Below are 6,000 nucleotides of genomic sequence, written 5' to 3' on the forward strand. Positions count from 1 at the left end.
CAGTGCCCGATGCAGTTATCTACATCATTCAGTTTGCGTTCCAGCATAGATAGACAAGTTGACCCCTTCTCGCGCTTTTTCTGATTGTGTTTCTAGTTGTTTCTCCTGCTTAAGGGGTATTCACACGATGGAGAAATCCCGGGGATTTCTCCCCGGCACGCGCGCATCACGAGATGAAAGCGCGAGGCTTTTGCACATCGCAAAGCCTGACGTTTTCGTCGTGGGATGCGCGTGCCGGGGAGAAATCCCCGGGATTTCTCCCCGGCACGCGCATCCCACTGTGCTTTCCAAACACCCACTGCAGAAACACCATTATTCTGTGTGATATAGTGAGTCTAAAGGCCGGTTCTCACATGCAGCGAAGCGCTGATGTAGCGCTCCTCACGTGCCGTCAGCTACTTATCGTCTGCCATGAGCAACAGCTTTGACGGTGCGATACAAAGCTGGTGAACGCTCCCATCAGCACGCGCTTAGCGCGAGGTAAGCGCTATGCTTGTAGCGCTCCGCTGCATGTGGGAACAGGCCTTTACTCTCAATATTGACTTCTTCCGCCTCTGAACCATCCTCTTTTTAATGCACGGTGAAACAAACGTCGCATTTAAGGTTACGCGTTATAAATCGTCCTATTATCCCAAACTGTTTGAGGACTGTCGTCACACGAATGCGGACAGCTTCGTTGCCCCTAAAAGATTTCAAAAATGTAATTTGTCCATAATAGCGAGACAAAAAAACTACAAAGACAGTTAAGACCGCTAACGTGTGGGAATGCGAAAGCATTCGTATACGTAGCGTATTCCTACAAGCTGCGCGCCGCGCTGAGCTCGGCCGTGCAGTCTCTCCGGAGTCTGCCCGGGAGGGCTCTGCTGGCTCTGCGGTCGGCCGTTCCCTCTTACCGGTGGTCGGACCGCTGCGCCACCATGGAAAGGGCTTCTTTGTGGGGTGGCGTTCCTTGGAACTACGCCGCGCACCTGCCAATGGGGTGGCTGCTACAGGCTACAGCCTTCTCCCAATGGGAGAGGGGAATTTAGGTGCCGTTTGGCGCGGCTTCAAAAGCTGATAACACCGGTTCGCTCCATGGGACACTTAAGGATTTCGCATTCAAACGCGCGCATTTACTCAGTCGGTTCCTCGAAAATGTTGTCTACATAGCGGGGTGTTTATACTAACGAGGCCCGTGTTAACTAGCCATGACTGTATCGTGTATCGACAGCAGATTTGAAGAGCATCTTTAATCCGAAAATTATATTAACGGAATGAGAGAACAAAACGGTTTTAGGAGCTTTGGTCAGCATAGCGGGCTTATTCACAATTCACAAGCGCTATTATTTTCAACAAACCTTGCCCATACAAAAAAAAAAAACAAATAGCAGCGACTTTCACCTTTAAACTTCTATAATGTTTGAAATACATTAAAGAGAATTGATGAGTGAATTGGCGTGTCACGTGACGTATATTTCCCGCTAAATTTAGCGGAGAAACTGAATGGTTGTATAGTGGTCACTTGACGTCAGGTCACGTGGCGTCAATTCCCCCCTCTAAATTTCGCGGTGAAACTGGATTGGAGGCTGGGTCACAAGACGGGAATTTTCCCGCTAAATTTAGCGGATAACTGAATTAGTGCGTAGGTTACGTGACGTCAACTTCCCGCTAAATTTAGCGGGGAAACTGAGTTGATTTTTTGGCCACAGAACATGAATATTTCCGCTAAATTTACCAGGGAAACTGAATTAGTCTATATGTCATGTTACGTCAGGTCACGTGACATCAATTTTCCCGGTAAAACTAGCTGAGAAACTGAATTCGTGTATAGGTTTCGGGATTTCACTTTCCCCGCGAAATTTAGCGGGTAATATACGGACGGATGGACGGATAAAATATTGGGATACGGTGGTAGCGTTAAAAAGCATCTCATGCTTCATGCTTTAATTCTGTACAGGCAATAAAACTAGTATATTATAAACCACATTGTATGGACTAACATACGCATTCACTTCTGAAGAATCCCAGATAAATATAGTGACGCACGTAAAATAGTTACGGGGTAAAATGTAGCCAGCGCGAGACATGCAACTGTATACACTAATTTTAAATGTGATCAGAATATCCAGTAATATTTCGACCAAAGTGTTTGGTGTTTTGGACATTATTAAACTGTTTGGAGCATTACGGAGAAACCACAGTAAAATGATTATTATTGGCACGGCAGTCTTCACATTATAAGGTTTATGCTAATTTCACATATTTTCACTCATTTTGCAATAATCAGGCACTTTCAAGTTGTAACTTAAATGATAACTGGCATATTGTACGCGCATTTTCAATACTCTTTTTTTTATCTTTTTTTCAAAATCTTCGCAAACAAGTTTTAGCGGCGTTTGCAAGATTCAGACATATGTATATCATCATATGTTCAATGATGCTATTTTTACTGTTTCTACTAATACTTCGAAAACCCTACAACTTTCTAGCTCTTTGACTGGGCTCTTCATACCTGTAAGAATTGTATGATTGATTTTTTTTCCAAGTCACAAATAGTCACCAATACTGAAAATAAATTAATCAGCATAAAGATATTTGAAAATAAACACATTGGGATGACTTCAGAAAAGTACACAAGCTACGAACTAATGCACATAAAGAACCAGCATGAACAGAAGGCCAGTATATGCAGGTCTTATTTTATTCAACTCCTAATTGCTCTTAGAATATATGTTCAGGGAAACGCAATAGGATTTAATGATTTACTGAGGCGTTCGAACTTTTTTCGCGCCGTATTCGCAAATTTTACATTCACTTCAATAAAAAGACCCCAGGGCTCGTTTTGAGGTGACGATAAATTGCATGTGTCGTCGCTTCAACGCCAAAATCAGGAATTCCATTTTTTTCTTTTTTTTAAGGAAACGCACCGAAACTGTTCCGAAAAGACGAAAAATGGTTCAGTCATAGCATTCCCTAAGATTGCTTTTCGTTCAGACAAAGCCACTCAGGGAGGGTCGTAACGACTCGCGAGCTAGCAATAAAAAACAAAATTCAAAAGCAGAACATCATTTGCGAATCATCTTCAGTTCCAAGCGACGATTTTGTCACGCCTATCTGACTTCGATTTTGAATATGCGTTTTTGTTTCCTCTCCCAGTTTTCTGCGAAATCCCGCGAAAACGAGAATTAAAATAGCTTTTCTTTTTTTTCGGTGATATACTAATGAAAACGAAAGATGGGAGAACCAAAGAGAGCGAAGTCGATTTGAAATCGCTCTTGCATTAAAGGCCGACAGTTGAGATATTTCCCGTGTTGGGGCTTTTTGATCGAGTGTCGAGGGAACGACGTTCATTGAAATCGATTTCTATTCGGGCTTCAGCTTCCTTTGCCTACGCATTTCAGTGCTATGTTTATGCCCCGAGAGTTTGTATTTGTGTTGTACTTCTCGCAATATAGTTGTAATTTGTTTATATAAAAAAATTTTAAAAAAGTTTCAGCTACTTGAAAACATGAAAAAATATCCCCATGTCTCGGATGTCCCATGTCGTCATCATGCCACGACGAACGTTTCTCCGTGTTGCCAATAAGCGACGACCTCGCTTGATATCGGGGAGGAGATTGAACCGCCGCGCCCCTAGCGGACAAATCAAGAACTGTGCCCATGGGGACAACATCAACGTGAGTTATAATTGTTTGTGTTTCTGATATGCAGCCCCAACGCAGCGTGAACGATCAGGATGGGAAAGTTGCGACTGATCCCAGCCAAACGTTCACGCACCACTTGTGTCCTATGGGACGGCGTGTCTCATTCCAGCACTTCGACACACGTGTTTACATGAGTCCATACATTCTTCGCCCTATGAATTCACTTCTTTTTGTGTCATATATAGGTGCTGCCATCTTGTTGCGAGACTCAGTTTCAAGATTGAGTGGCAGAATACACAACGAGCTGGCGAGGCTTCTCCGATCCGTTCGACACGCTAGTTGGGTACATGCGTAACCCCGGAATGTCAGGTATACATACTGATGGTTCATCCAGACGCTGTGAACCGAGGTGCGACTCCCCCAAACGTCGCTTTTTGTCGCCAGTGCGATACATCTTTGGACCGAAGTGGATAGCAAGAAGCCATCTTCCTTCTCTACTCGGCCAGCAGGAAGAGAGGGAGGATGCTAATTCATAATAAGGATACACGAAAAAAAAGAGGAAAAGAAGATGAGTGGCACACAAGGCAGAGCGCTCATATTCTTGTACTGTTTTTTTGTTTTTTGTTTGTTTTTTTCACGCTAATTCTTTTTATGATTTTGAACGAAATTCACTTTCTCTCGAACCCGTACTTGTAGACAAGCTTGATTTGGCGAGGTCCGCAGACACACGTACGTTCCTACCTTGTAATTTGATTGTCGATTGTATTTCCACACAACATACCTCGAGAGTACCTGAAGGCTGAAACTGCAATGCAACAGCAACGGGCGGAGGGGACTGCATGTCAGTCAGGATTTTATTTTTAGAGCGCAGCTCTTAGGCGCCCGTTTCCGGCTTGAGCAGCGTCGCCGTCGGCGTAACCGCGCGTTGCAATATGGGACGTCTTCCATAATAACGTCAGAAGTGACGTCGCGAGTGACGTCACAAAGGTTACTCGTGATGGTCACGAAGGAAAAGGGAGGGATGGTTGAAAGGAGGAGGTGGAGGAGGAAGGGAGGAGGAGAAAAGGAGGACGAAGAAAGAGGAGGAGGGGAGGAAAGATGAGGAGGAGGGGGGAGGAGGAGGATAGGGTATGGAGGGGATGGAGGGGGAAGGGAGGAGGAGAGAGTACGGAGGAGGAGGAGAGGATACCCCCTTTCCGTACCCTCCCCTCCTCTTCCTCAAGAGCTGCGCTCTAATTCGGCATCAGAGGGAATCGTAAACGTCTCTCATTTTCTGGTTCTCCGCCCTGCCGGTCTTTCGCCTACAAAATCAAATAAATACACATATCGCGTGGAGCAGCGACAGCGTTCCCAGACATCACGAGCCCTACTCTCAGTACCGTCCGTCTTGGTACAGCCGGGAAGTTCAAATCTACACGTTTTCACGCTCCTTTTAATCCGAAAAACGGTCAATTCAATTCGAGTGCCATCCAATTTAATTCGAGCGCTATCTAATTTAACCCTTGCGCTACCCAATTTAACATTGGGGCCAGTCAACTTAATCCAAAATTATATACATGCACTCAGGTGTCTTTAGTGGTCGTGTTTCGCTTACACTTTTGATAACACATAGTAATTGTTTATACAGTTAGATTCTGTTGCGGACAACTGGTATTTCGATCACTATTTCGATCATTTGGAGTTACTATACTCCGTTCCACCTTAGCTCCGAGCGCAGGCTGGGGGACGGCTCACAACCTCGAAAACAGCGTTCGTATGCGTCACAAAGTAGCCGCAAAAGAAATTTTAGAAATATTTTGCTTGTGTGCCAACATTGCACAATTTTCTTATTATGTCCTGGTAAGAACTAATTATTAAAAAATATTAACTTTCACCGTTCTTAATAATATAGTAATCAATATGCTTCAGCGAAAAACGATTACCTTCTGACACCACTGATGGGTCTAGTATACTTTTCTTTCTTTTTTTTTTCTCCCCGGATCGTGTGCTTCAAGTTGGACGCATTCCTCGCCAAGTTACTTCAGAACGTCCTTTAGTCGTCTCGTGCTTTTTTTTTTTTTTTTTTTTTTTTTTTGTATTTCCACCCACAACACAAAAAAGAAGAAAGGTACGCTTGGGCGTCAGGCGCGAGAGATCGTGATGAAGATGTACTCTAAACTTCGTCGGGAGTCTGAAATCGCGTCTTGCAGAGAAATTAAACGAACATCGGAGCTAACAGGTGTTGGTAAATCGACGAGAGGTTGAACAGCTGACGATGGAAAACTCTCTCTGATGAAAAATGGGTGCGACGATAGATGTAGGTCGAGGTCTTACCCAACGTCACGTTTGCCTACAACACGGCAGTTCAAGAGACCACCTTTCCAGCTCGTACATGGTC

Source organism: Ixodes scapularis, unplaced genomic scaffold (assembly GCF_016920785.2).
Source record: "Ixodes scapularis isolate PalLabHiFi unplaced genomic scaffold, ASM1692078v2 PGA_scaffold11__112_contigs__length_91849675, whole genome shotgun sequence".
Classification (NCBI taxonomy): Eukaryota; Metazoa; Arthropoda; class Arachnida; order Ixodida; family Ixodidae; genus Ixodes; species Ixodes scapularis.